Source organism: Hyperolius riggenbachi, chromosome 1 (genome assembly GCF_040937935.1).
Source record: "Hyperolius riggenbachi isolate aHypRig1 chromosome 1, aHypRig1.pri, whole genome shotgun sequence".
Lineage (NCBI taxonomy): Eukaryota > Metazoa > Chordata > Amphibia > Anura > Hyperoliidae > Hyperolius > Hyperolius riggenbachi.
Genome location: NC_090646.1, coordinates 263,103,690 through 263,118,505, shown reverse-complemented (window position 1 = coordinate 263,118,505; position 14,816 = coordinate 263,103,690). Strand labels below are relative to the sequence as shown.

Here is a 14,816-nt window from a genome sequence, read left to right as displayed (position 1 = left end):
CAGCCAGCACAGAAGCCAGGTAACTCGGCTTAGTTTAAGTAGCACTGCCTATTTATGTGATGTGCTGCATTTTTTTTGTCTTAATGGAGAGGAGGCTTCATCCAATGTGTTGCTGAGCAGGACTACTTAGACCGCTGTTCATATAAATTTGGCTCCACCCATGACCACACCCACATTCTGGTGTGCAGCCACACCCATTTTCCAACTGGAGTGCCCAAAAGTGCCCCTGATCTCTTAGGATCCTAGCATTCATACCCTTCACAAACTGTCACAGTCTGTGGAAAAATCCAAAGTTCTAAACCACTCCAAATAGTCCAAGCTGTTCTAAAGCATCCTAATTACACTGATTAATTGGGAACAGCTGTTTTAATAAACTCAACAGGTGAAAACAGCAGCTCTCTTCAGTTGGATTGTGGACAGTCATGGCTAAGACAAAGGAGCTCAGTGAGGACCTGCGGCTGCGCATTGTGGCTGCTCACAAGTCAGGTTAGGGCTACAAGGCCACTTCTAAATGTTTTCTAGTTCCAGTGACTACAGTGTCAAGTATTATTTAAAAATATAAGATGTTCCGCACTGTGGAAAATCTCAGAGGATGTGGTTGGAAGCCAAAAGTTACACCTGTGCTCGCCAGGAGGATTGTGAGAGAGTAATCCACGCATCAACACCAAGGCCATCCTGGTGAATATGGGCTCTGCTGGTGACAATGTCTCAAGGCAGAAAATCCAACGGACACTGCACACTGCTGCGTTCCACGGTTGCAGACCAAGGAGGACGCCACTTCGCCAGTTAAGGCACACACAAGCTTTTGCAAATGCTCATCTGGACAAAGAAGAAGACTTCTGGTCTTCTATGTTATCGTCAGATGAAACAAAATGTAATAAGTTGGGTCACAATGATGTTTCCTTCATTTGGCGTAAAAAAGAAGAAGCCTTCAATTCAAAGAACATTATCCCCACTGTCAAACATGGTGGTGGGAACTTAATGCTTTGGGGGTGTTTTTCAGCCAATGGACCAGGGAACCTAATCATGGCACCATGACAAAAGAGCAATAAATGAGGATTCTCAATAACAACATCAGGCAGTCTGTAGAGAAACTTGGCCTTGGGCACCAGTGGACATTTCAGCATGACAATTACACAGAACACATAGCAAAAATGGTGAAGAAATGGTTAGCAGACAACAACATTATTATGGAAGATAAAAAGAGAGAAAACGAGAGACCAATATGGTGTAGTATGTACTGGATCAAAGGAGATAATGATTAGTAAGTAGTATACTCACAAACATGGGTTACCGCTCGGGTAACCACTGTATAGGCAGGTGGGGAGATTAGACCTGTCTCCACTCAGGATTAAGATGTCGCTCTCTGCAGAAGGAAAAGAGGGTTTATCACCCTTCCACCAAGGGTGGAAATATTGACTGATAGATGTACAGAGGCGCCAACAGGATAAAAAATATTAAAATGTTTAAAACATTTGGGTGGCGGCGGTGGACCAGCCACTCAAAAATGGACTTGATGCTGTCAGTTGAAAAACAAACCAATTTATTCACATACTCCACGAACAATATCGCAACGCGTTTCACGGGCACAATCTGTGTGCCAAGCGTATACTGGACCTGCACGTGTGTAATACTCCCATTGTTGAATGCCTGATGAAGCGGGATTGTGCCCGTGAAACGCGTAATAATGTCTCTTGTACATCGTCTTATTATCTTTCGGGAGACACCTATGTCATTTCCTGTCAAAAAATTACTTGCTGGTTAAATAAAAGTAACTTAAAGTCAAAATTTGCGGGGGGTATGAATAATTATGGGCAGCACTGTAAATGCAAAACCATATGTTTGCTCAACTCGACTATTAACAGTTTAATTGGGAGATGATCTAATGCTCATATGGGCTTCCACAACTTCTGGGCCTGAACATGCTGAGCAAAACAGTGATCGGCTAAGTCAGGTTTTCTCTCCAAATTGACATTTTGGTTAAGACAAGACAATGATTTTGTGCTTTTCTTGATCTAGCTTCTCTCTGAGCAACCAACAAACATACTTGGCCAAATTAAAGCCCATTCCAAATTTTAAATAACATGATTGTGCACTCTCCACCACACCTCAAATCTCACTATACTCACCTCTGAAGGTCTGCATCTTGAGGCCACGTGACACCAACACCTGCTGGTCATTCAAACATGGAGCCTGAAGCTATCAGAATTCACTTGGATCCAATCAACGCAGTCCATACTAATTGCCCTTCCACAACCCCAAGCATGACATAATCTCTGGAACTTCAGGAATCTTAGTCTTGTGAGTATAAACATGTACTTATATATATATATATATATGGAATGGGTTTTGATCCACCCTATTTATTGTAAGTGGGTGGGGCAATGTTCTTGGAACATGTACGTGGACTTTAAAACCCACTCAAATTCATAACTGAATAAGGCAAATTATAATAGTTGAATAAACGTGTGAAAATAAACTGCATGGAAGGAAAGGAGTGTGGGTAGAATGTCTATTTCATGGGCCAAGTGTGCCTGGCAAACTGCACAACAGCTCTTTTCCTGACATCTCTGGATTAAACTGACCAGAGAGTCAATCAGAGTGACCATGAAACACCCAAAGTACGATCAATAGATGTCAGACTATTTTTTACCGTATGGCTCCATTATAGATTATTGGTAAATCCAGGTAGGTTAACATCACTTAAGGGTTTGAATTTTGTGGGCAGAGCTATGAACTGCATAGTGCTGCAGCGAGTTGTCGAAAGACAGAATATATGAATATATTAATTTTACATTAATGGCAGTTTGATCTGCAGCCTCAAGGGGACTGATCAGCACCCTTTAGAGACAATGGTGCTCCAGGTGGTGGCCTGGACTGTCTGTGCCAAAAAATAGCCCTAGTCCCATGGCTCCGGCTGCCTTCCATGCTGTCAGAGGCAATCATTCTGAATATAAGCAGATGGGTTTATTCATTTGACTTGACTTGTGGGACAGAATAGGAAAAGAACAATGGAGGCTGGGAAAACTTCTGAGAAATAAGTCTATTAGCTATAATCCCATTATTACAAGGCCATTGTCACCAAAGGGCTACATAATTATTAAAAATTAGTATTATGTAGCTAGTATTAGATATCTCCTTTTTATGCAAGCTGAACTGATTCAAACTGCATTGCTACTTTTTCAGACTGCTTTAATTTGCAGAGGCCTTTCACACTTATTTGAATTTGTGTGCATTTTGAGTTTTTGTGAAATCGCTTTCTTCATTCATCTAATATATTTCAACGGCATCACATTTTTTTTTTGCGTTTTTTTCCGCTGTTTTCATTTTGTGATTTTTCTGCAGCATGGCAGGTCTTTTTTTGTGTGTGTGATTCACATTTGATGCAAAGTAGAAAAATCATGTTTTGCAAATTTGAAGTTAATGAGATACATATTCATATAAATTAACTTCATTGGCATGCATGGAAAAATCACAGTTCAAAAATTGGAATATGAACACTCACAAAAATGTGAAATTGCATGAAAGCACCTGCAAAAAATGTTCGAAAAACCACAACCACACATTCGTGCATGCAGGAAATCACATGCAGAATTCCCATTGATAAGTGTGAACAGCTTATTATTATTAATATCATTATTCATTAAAACAGTGATAACAGTTTTCCTGAACACTGATCGCAATGCATTGTACAATTTATGCCACTGTCTCTTCACCCTTAAAGAGGAACTCCAGTGAAAATAATGTAATAAAAAAGTGCTTCATTTTTACAATAATTATGTATAAATGATTTAGTCAGTGTTTGCTCATTGTAAAATCTTTCCTCTCCCAGATTCACATTCTGACATGTATTACATGGTGACATTGTTACTGTGGGCAGGTTATGTAGCTGTTTCTAGCTGTTCTGGCTGTTACAGACAGCTGTAAACAGCGAATTCCTGTCTGTGAACATTGTTACATTGTGGCAGTTTGCCCAGAGTACCTTGGTATTCAGAGCTTCTTGTGGGAGGAGTTTCACCACAATATCAGTCATACAGCACCCCCTGATGGTCTGTTTGTGAAATGCAATAGATTTGTCATGTAAAAGGAGATATCAGCTACTGATTGGGATAAAGTTAAATTCTTGGTCGGAGTTTCTCTTTAAATGTCCCTACCACAGTCCAAACTATGTGGGAAAGCTAATGAACCTATCAATACATAAGGATAGTATATTAGATTATACTATATATTATATATAGTATATTGCATGTAAATAATTACATGGCTGACAATTATGTCTGACCTGCACACACTCACCTTGTGTATAAGATCTCTATCCTAATTTATTGCAAACATCAGCACACTTATATTTCCCTTTTTATTCTTGGTTTGCATAGTAATAAATCTATTACACACACATCCGTTTGCTCAATACAATGACTACCTACTAATTGCACTTAGAATTTCTAATTTATGGCCACAATAAAATAAGAACGGCTCTTACATGCTGATTACTAAAACAAGAGATAGAGAAAGGCTTGGAGACAGGAGTCCATGCCCTGCAGCATCATATCTCAGAGGTAGGCAGAAGTCACACCCCTCACACAGGTATGGATAAATGTGCACACAAGTTTCTCTCAGCTGCAGCTGTCAGACCTGGTAAACACTCCCAAAATGCACTGAGGCAGAAAGGAGTGGCTTATGCAGTACCTGTGAGTCTACAGAAGTAATCATTAACTCTCCATTGTCTTTTTCAAAGTAACCAGGTGAGCCTTCAGGTCATTTGAACAGTGTCCTACTTTCTCGGGAACACTACGAAGAAGCAAGTGAAATGCAATGCCAGTTTCTTGAAAGGACATGGTAAGTGTCATTTAAACCTTGGTTGCGTTGTCAGTGACTTTGGCCAGGCTGCCTCTGTTCTCAGGTGACACGTCTTGAAAAAACTGAAAGTAGTTTTCACTGAACTGTATACATATCATTCTGTGTATGTCACTGGTTAAGAAACATACACATGAAAAAACACTCAAGCAGCATACCTAGCATACAAGAAAGAAAAGACCAGGATTCAAGGACCAGTGAGCTTTACTTTATGTACTTATGAAAGAATTCAGCCCTTTTAAATAAATGTTTAACCTAGCTAATGTGTACAAAATAGAGATGAAAGCTTATGCCTTGTCTTTGTTATGAAGCCATGCATGACATGTGTTGCCAGACTAACTATGCACAACGCTCAGGATCCTAGAATGTACAATGATTTTTGCTTGCATTTTGTGAAGCAAAAATACACGTATTTTTAATGCTTTTCATCATATTTAGTATTATTTTTTTTCATTTACTACGATACAGTGTATTTACAATTGTAGATATAAATACCGGTAGATATACCCCCATTAATTCCCAAAAAAATAGCACAGAACACACATGAATTTGAAAAGCAATCTGTGCAACCGATGGACAACGTAACACTCACAAAATATTTATGACACTCTATTGTAATCTGCTTAAAGGACACATGAAGTGAGAGGTACCGTATATGGAGGCTGCCATATTTGTTTCCAATGCACATTGTCAGGCTGTCCTGCTGATCCTCTGCCTATAATATGTTTAGCCATAGACTCTAAACAAGCATTCAGATCAGATGTTTGACTGAAGTTGACTGGATTTGCTGCATCCATGTTTTGAGGTGTGTGACATACTGGCCTAATAATTTCCTCTAGTAACAGGAAATATGGTACAGAATGATATACTGCTGACTTATGATTGGTCAGCATTATCGGGAGGATTTTCTCAGGAAAGACAGGGTCTAGAGAAGTAACAAAGGTGATCGTTAACTAACCTCCCTGGGTTTTGCTGGCTCAGCAGTAAGCACAAAAATGCAGTTGTTAAAGTGTAACTCCAGTTACAGAAAGTAGACAGAAAAATCTTCTATCTGGTTAGGTTTAAATCAAATATCCAATTATTATTACAAATAGTTTTCATTGCATTTTGCAATAGCGGATCACAAACCACTGTACCTACAGTACTCACCAGTTTAACCTCGTTTCCAAGTTAAATACTCTCTGAATGCTATGAGGTCAGGGAACGTCCTGTAGCTTCATCTTTGCTTAAAGTGGACCTGAACTCAGAATGTCCTCTCTGCTCTAAAAAGATACGCAACAGCATCATAACCTTTAAAGTGACTCCGAGCTCACCCAAAAAAAGAAAGTTGTACTCACCAGGGGCTTTCTCCAGCCCAGTGCTGGTCGGGAGGTCCCACGCCGGCGTCCTGGCTCCTCTCCTTCTCCCCGCTCCGGAATGGCTGACAGGCCGCAGCCCGGGCGACACTCGGCAGAGTGTCGGGCTGCTCCTTCCGCGTATGACGCGGCTGACGTCACACGCCGGCCGCCTCGCGTCATCACGGCGGCCGGCGTGAAAGTACTGCGCATGCGCGCTTCAAACATTTCTTTGTTACAGCTGATACAAATCCGAAAATAAATCTGCACTGTTTCTATTTCCTGATTCATGGAAGCAGACATATTGTAAACACCCTGTGCTTTCAAATGAGCTTATCTTCCATCTCTGCCATGGCAGTCATGTGACACAGGGAGAGTTTAAATTACAAATTGTGATTAGACACAAATGAGGGGGAATTAAACAGGCTAAACTCTCTAAATACATACAGGGTGCATTACTCTATGTTTTCCTTCCGTCTTGTGAAGTGTGAGTTCAGGTCCACTTTAAGGTTATCTCATAAGAGTGTGAAATCTCCTTTAAGTTCATTTACTTGATCTGCTTCCTTCCAAGCGATCGACCAAACGATCCATCGGATACCATTAATGTAACGAAAGATTGTTCTATCAGCTGAACAACTGTCTGTGTCGAAGATTATCTAGTGTGTAAAAAGCTTTAGGCTGTGCTAGGGACATTAGACTGTGACTATGGCAGATATTAAACCGTGGGCTCATTTGAGAAAGAGGTAGTAAATAAATTGTTTGATACTCTGTGTAGCACTGCATAAAGTGTCAGCATTCGATAAATAAATAAAAATAATAACAATAAAAAGCCCCTAACAGGAAACCACACATAGCAGGTATTATTTTTTTAATCTTTATCAGCTTTTTGTTAATTTTGAGTCTTTTCTGTAAATAACCCATACACTGTTATTTTTAACTTTTCTTAAATTATATTTTAAATCAGTAAGCCAATTCATTAAATGCTCTTAGCAGAAAAGCATTGAATCCTGCCTCTAAAAACACTGCTGTAGTGTATTTTGCAGACTCTGGTTACCCTGTCACAGAATATGACAGTGAGTGGCACATTATTGAACTTGTGTGTAGTGTTGGGCGAACAGTGTTCGCCACTGTTCGGGTTCTGCAGAACATCACCCTGTTCGGGTGATGTTCGAGTTCGGCCGAACACCTGACGGTGCTCGGCCAAACCGTTCGGCCATATGGCCGAACTAAGAGCGCATGGCCGAACGTTCCCCGAACGTTCGGCTAGCGCTGTGATTGGCCGAACGGGTCACGTGGTTCGGACCCGAACGCGCTCTGATTGGCCGAACGGTCACGTGGTTCGGGTAAATAAATACCCGAACCACGTCATATCTCCGCCATTTGTCTGTGGGTTTAGCTTTGGGTAGGCAGGCAGGGTAGTTCGCGCTCCAGCCACGCTAGCCAGGGTCCCCCCTGTCATTGTGTCACTGCTGGGAACAGTAGTACACCGCTTGCTCAGCCACACTATATAGCATTCTGTTTACTGCCACTCTGTGTACCTCGCTCAGCCACACTATATAGCATTCTGTTTACTGCCACTCTGTGTCTGCTGGGAATAGTAGTACACCGCTTGCTCAGCCACACTATATAGCATTCTGTTTACTGCCACTCTGTGTACCTCGCTCAGCCACACTATATAGCATTCTGTTTACTGCCACTCTGTGTCTGCTGGGAATAGTGGTACACCGCTCGCTCAGCCACACTATATAGCATTCTGTTCACTGTTCTGTGTCTGCTTGGAATAGTGGTACACCGCTCGCTCAGCCACACTATATAGCATTCTGTTTACTGTTCTGTGTCTGCTGGGAATAGTGGTACACCGCTCGCTCAGCCACACTATATAGCATTCTGTTTACTGTTCTGTGTCTGCTGGGAATAGTGGTACACCGCTCGCTCAGCCACACTATATAGCATTCTGTGCACTGTTCTGTGTCTGCTGGGAATAGTGGTACACCGCTCGCTCAGCCACACTATATAGCATTCTGTTCACTGTTCTGTGTCTGCTGGGAATAGTGGTACACCGCTCGCTCAGCCACACTATATAGCATTCTGTTTACTGTTCTGTGTCTGCTGGGAATAGTGGTACACCGCTCGCTCATCCACACTATATAGCATTCTGTTCACTGTTCTGTGTCTGCTGGGAATAGTGGTACACCGCCCGCTCAGCCACACTATATAGCATTCTGTTCACTGTTCTGTGTCTGCTGGGAATAGTGGTACACCGCTCGCTCAGCCACACTATATAGCATTCTGTTCACTGTTCTGTGTCTGCTGGGAACAGTAGTACACCGCTCGCTCAGCCAGAGTATATAGCATTGTGTTTACTGCCACTCTGTGTACACCGCTCAGCCAGACTATATACCATTGTTTACTGACACTCTGTGTACACCGCTCAGCCAGACTATATACCATTGTTTACTGACACTCTGTGTACACCGCTCAGCCAGACTATATACCATTGTTTACTGCCACTCTGATTCTGCTGGGAACAGTAGTACACCGCTCGCTCAGCCAGACTATATAGCATTGTGTTTACTGCCACTCTGTGTACACCGCTCAGCCAGACTATATACCATTGTTTACTGACACTCTGTGTACACCGCTCAGCCAGACTATATACCATTGTTTACTGAAACTCTGTGTACACCGCTCAGCCAGACTATATACCATTGTTTACTGCCACTCTGATTCTGCTGGGAACAGTAGTACACCGCTCGCTCAGCCAGACTATATACCATTGTTTACTGACACTATATAGCAGACTATATAGCATTGTGTGTACACCGCTCAGCCAGACTATATACCATTGTTTACTGACACTCTGTGTACACCGCTCAGCCAGACTATATACCATTGTTTACTGCCACTCTGATTCTGCTGGGAACAGTAGTACACCGCTCGCTCAGCCAGACTATATACCATTGTTTACTGACACTCTGTGTACACCGCTCAGCCAGACTATATACCATTGTTTACTGCCACTCTGATTCTGCTGGGAACAGTAGTACACCGCTCGCTCAGCCAGACTATATACCATTGTTTACTGACACTCTGTGTACACCGCTCAGCCAGACTATATACCATTGTTTACTGCCACTCTGATTCTGCTGGGAACAGTAGTACACCGCTCGCTCAGCCAGACTATATACCATTGTTTACTGACACTATATAGCAGACTATATAGCATTGTGTGTACACCGCTCAGCCAGACTATATACCATTGTTTACTGACACTCTGTGTACACCGCTCAGCCAGACTATATACCATTGTTTACTGCCACTCTGATTCTGCTGGGAACAGTAGTACACCGCTCGCTCAGCCAGACTATATACCATTGTTTACTGACACTCTGTGTACACCGCTCAGCCAGACTATATACCATTGTTTACTGCCACTCTGATTCTGCTGGGAACAGTAGTACACCGCTCGCTCAGCCAGACTATATAGCATTGTGTTTACTGCCACTCTGTGTACACCGCTCAGCCACACTATATAGCATTGCGTACTCTGCCAGTCAGTGTGTATATTGCTGGGATCAGTAATACTCCACTCACCGTCAACCACTATATGAGCTCAACATGAGTTCCCCAGAGACCTCCGCTGTGAGCAGCACTCCCAACAACAGCAACAGCCAACGCCCCACGCAAGCTATAACATCCACCCCAGCAGCCAGTGGTCAGCAGCAGCCCTCCCCGGAGGAGAACGTTGTGTCCATCAGTCCGTCGCCAGAGCGATTAATGAGGGCTGCCATTGAGGAGATGATGGGGCCTGATGTGGAGGAGGAGGTCTGGCTCAGGCCAGCATCCCAAGTTAATGTTGAGGACGATGAGGGGTCTGTGTCTGGGGATGTTGGGGTGGCAGAGGTGGTGGGTGGGTCAGACTCAGGAGAAGAGTTGTATGATGAGGATGATGATCGGGACCATCTGTATGTGCCTCAGAGTCCGACCCCGGAAAACATGTTGTATCGTGTGTTTAGGTACTAAAATCTGCGTTCCCTCCCAGTAGTGTTGGGCGAACAGTGTTTGCCACTGTTCGGGTTCTGCAGAACATCACCCTGTTCGGGGTGACTATATAGCAGACTATATAGCATTGTGTTTAATGCCACTCTGTGTACACGGCTCAGCCACACTATATAGCATTGTGTTTACTTCCACTCTGTGTCTGCTGGGAACAGTAGTACACCGCTCACCCGCCACTGTATAGCATTGTGCTCTGTGTCACTGCTGACAATAGTGGTACACCGCTCACCCACCACTGTATAGCATTTCTGTACTGCCACTGTACTGCTGCCAGTCAGCGTGTACTTTAAGGATAAGTGAAATGAGGAAGAAATCCGGTGAAAGAGGGAGGGGCAAGGGAAGAGGTGTTTCCCCTGACGGTTCACGTACAGGCCACAGGGGAGCACCCAAGAAAACCCACTCAATACTGCCCATGTTGTCCAGGACAACAACCCTCACAGATCCAAAAGAACAGGACCAGATAATTACTTGGATGACCTCTCAAGCGTCCAGCAGTGGGTTAAGCAGCACCAGCACATCACGCACGAGGTCCGAGTCCTCAGCCAGTTAAAGTCTGGGCTTTCTTTGAAGACTGCACTGAGGATGTTACCATGGCGATTTGCAAGGTGTGCAAGACCCGCCTGAGCAGGGGGAAAAGTATTAACAACCTCTCCACCACCAGCATGAGCCGCCACATTCTATCCAAACATCCCACTCTGTGGGCAAACGCGGCAGGACAGGGTACCACCAGCAACACTGCCTCCCTTGGGTTCACCAGACTCACCACCAGACCCGCCTCAGCAGCAGCAGTAGCCCAGCCATTGCGTGGTTCACAACATTCACAAACATCAGACGATGCTGACACTGTCACTTTCCGGACTAGTGCTCTTGAGGTCTCCCAGTGTTCATCAAACACAACAACCAACAGCCCTTCGGTGTGCAGCGCTACGGTTGAGTTGTCTGTCTCTGAGATGTTTGAGCACAAGAGGAAATTGCCAGCAAATGACCCCCGGGCCGTGGCAGTAACAGCCAGCCAGCATAGCCAAGCTTCTGGCCTGCGAAATGCTGCCATATCGAGTGGTGGAGACAAACAGCTTCAAGGGCATGATGTCAGTGGCCATCCCACGTTACGTTGTTCCCAGCCGCTACCACTTTGCGCGCTCTGCAGTGCCTGAGTTGCATGAGCACGTGGTCAGCTAAATAACCCGAAGCTTGAAGAATGCCGTTGCCTGCAAGGTTCACCTCACCACTGACACCTGGACGAGTGCGTTCGGCCAGGGTCGATACATCTCCCTTACCGCGCACTGGGTGAACCTTGTGGAGCCTGGCAGCGATTCCTCACCTGCTACGGCGCGGGTGTTGCCCACGCCGCAAACAGCTGGATAACAACAGCAGCACCTACCTCTCTGACTCCTTCTCCTCCAACGCATCTCAAAGCTGTACCTCATCCGGAAATGCTAACCCAGCACCAGCAGCAGTAGGATCGTGGAAGCAGTGCAGCACAGCTGTTGGCATGCGTCAGCAAGCGTTGCTGAAGCTGATCTGCCTTGGGGATAAGCAGCACACAGGGGAGGAAATTTGGAGGGGAATAAAGGAACAGACGGATTTGTGGCTGGCACCGCTGGACCTGAAACCGGGCATGAAGCTAGACACCTGGCACGAACTGGCAATGTACGCAATAGAGGTGCTGGCTTGCCCGGCAGCCAGCGTTATGTCGGAACGCTGTTTCAGTGCTGCCGGAGGCATCATCACAGATCGGCGTATCCGCCTCTCCACAGAAAATGCAGACCGTCTGACTCAAATTAAAATGAATCAATCCTGGATTGGAAACGACTACGCAACACTCCTGGACCCCAACCAAGTAACATGACCGATGAACATCTGGGATGGTTTAGCGTTTCCGGTCCCTGTTTATTGAACCTCTCATCTGTATTACATTTATGACTGCATGGCGGCAAAAAGCATTGCTGCTATATCCGCACGCTTTTTGTCCTCATGCAAGGCCTGGGTTGTTGTGTCTCACAAAGCGTGGCCTTCTCCTCCTGTGCCTCCTCCTGTTCCATCACGTGTGCTGCTGCTGCTGCTGCTGCTGCTGCTGCTGGGTTACCGTTGCCGGTCCCTGTTTATGGAACCTCTTATCTTTATTACATTTATGACTACATGGCGGTACAAAGCATGCTATCCGCACGCTTTTTGTCCTCATGCAAGGCCTGGGTTGTTGTGTCTCACAAAGCGTGGCCTTCTCCTCCTGCGCCTCCTCCTGTTCCATCACGTGTGCTGCTGCTGCTGCTGCTGCTGCTGGGTTACCGTTGCCGCGTGGTCCCTGTTTATGGAACCTCTTATCTTTATTACATTTATGACTACATGGCGGTACAAAGCATGCTATCCGCACGCTTTTTGTCCTCATGCAAGGCCTGGGTTGTTGTGTCTCACAAAGCGTGGCCTTCTCCTCCTGCGCCTCCTCCTGTTCCATCACGTGTGCTGCTGCTGCTGCTGCTGCTGCTGGGTTACCGTTGCCGCGTGGTCCCTGTTTATTGAACCTCTTATCTTTATTACATTTATGACTACATGGCGGTACAAAGCATGCTATCCGCACGCTTTTTGTCCTCATGCAAGGCCTGGGTTGTTGTGTCTCACAAAGCGTGGCCTTCTCCTCCTGCGCCTCCTCCTGTTCCATCACGTGTGCTGCTGCTGCTGCTGCTGCTGGGTTAGCGTTGCCGCGTGGTCCCTGTTTATTGAACCTCTTATCTTTATTACATTTATGACTACATGGCGGTACAAAGCATGCTATCCGCACGCTTTTTGTCCTCATGCAAGGCCTGGGTTGTTGTGTCTCACAAAGCGTGGCCTTCTCCTCCTGCGCCTCCTCCTGTTCCATCACGTGTGCTGCTGCTGGGTTAGCGTTGCCGCGTGGTCCCTGTTTATTGAACCACTTATCTTTATTACATTTATGACTGCATGGTGGTACAAAGCATGCTATCCGCACGCTTCTTGTCCTCATGCAAGGCCTGGGTTGTTGTGTCTCAAAGCGTGGCCTTCTCCTCCTGCGCCACCCTCCTCCTGTTCCATCACGTGTGCTGCTGCTGGGTTAGCATTACCGGTCCCTTTTCCTGGAACCTCTTATATGTATTACATTTATGACTGCATGCCGACAAAAAGCATGTTACCTGTGCAAAGAAAACAGACATTTCCCGCATTTAAAAGACAGTTTTCCCTTTGAAACTTTAAAATCGATTTTCTCAAAAACTATAAGCTCTTTTTGCTAATTTTTTTTTTCCTCTTGTACCCACTCCCAAGGTGCACATACCCTGTAAATTTGGGGTATGTAGCATGTAAGGAGGCTTTACAAACCACAAAAGTTCGGGTCCCCATTGACTTCCATTATGTTCGGAGTTCGGGTCGAACACCCGAACATCGCGGCCATGTTCGGCCTGTTCGGCCCGAACCCGAACATCTAGATGTTCGCCCAACACTACTTGTGTGCACTGGAGATTTTGTTGTTTCCACTTAAAAACACATGGTGTACCTGTACCACTAAAATATGGTGTACCCCAGGGTGTGATATTATCCCCTGTGCTGTTTACCATATACATGCTACCACTTGGAAAAATCTTACAAAAACATGGCCTAAGATATCACTGCTTTGCTAATGACACCCAGCTATATTTATGAATCAAACATGATGTCACAAACCCTACCCCACAAATAAATGCATGCTTAGCTAAGCTTCAGTAATGGATGAATGATAACTGGCTAAAACTAAATGCTGACAAAAAACTGAGGTTCTTGTTATCGGAGGTCAGTTCTCAAAAGCAAAGCAGCTCCAGTACCTGCCAACTCCACTAAGGATAGGAAGCTCAGACCTGAACAAGTCAGACCCAGCCTGAGTGTACTGATTGGTGAGGAATTAAATTTCAGGAATCAAATCTCAGCTGTTGTGAAACACTCCTTCTTCCACCTAAGGAACATTGCAAGGATTAAACATCTCATACCTCCAGCAGATCTTCCAACCCTAGTTCATGCCTTCATCATATCACGGCTGGACTACTGCAATGTTCTCTATTCTCTCTATTCAGGCCTTCCAAACAAAGACCTACATCACCTGTAATTACTTGGAGTGCTGTCTAGAGTTCTGGAAAGTGCTGAGTAGAGTGCTGGATCACTGGATTACTTTCGTATAGTTGCTGCTGAAAAGAAAATCAAAGAAAAACCTAACCGGCAGATATGGCAACCACAGACTCTTCTTTTTTTAATATGTTGAAACTGAAACAGACTCACTGGAATTTTGCTTTGTATGGTAATGTGGTGTATAAGGCACAGTGGACTTTGCACACCACATTCCTTATAGTGTGATCAAGGACAAGTCATTGGTGTCTTACTCAGTAATCCCAGTCTGCTGCAATCCATTATATACACAGTATGTATCTAATCTGAAACTGAACTGAGGTCTTTATGATGGTTTCGGCACTGCAGGAGAACTCCACCTAAGCAAATCAGGGCTTTTATATGTACTGTAAACACTCTCCACCATAGAATTCATGTTAAATAGGTGCAAGAAACTGCTTTCTGAAAACACCTTCATTCCAG

At 44.7% G+C, this 14,816-nt stretch overlaps 1 protein-coding gene across 1 annotated transcript in view; it reads left to right on the top strand.

Moving 5' to 3' along the window:
- Nucleotides 1-4,681: 4,681 nt before the first annotated feature.
- RASSF6 (Ras association domain family member 6) overlaps nt 4,682-14,816 on the top strand; it is a 114,370-nt gene continuing 104,235 nt past the window's right edge. Inside the window, exon 1 of the mRNA XM_068233439.1 lies at nt 4,682-4,839. The gene's annotated coding sequence lies outside the window, so the exon portion shown is untranslated. The remainder of the gene's footprint in view (nt 4,840-14,816) is intronic.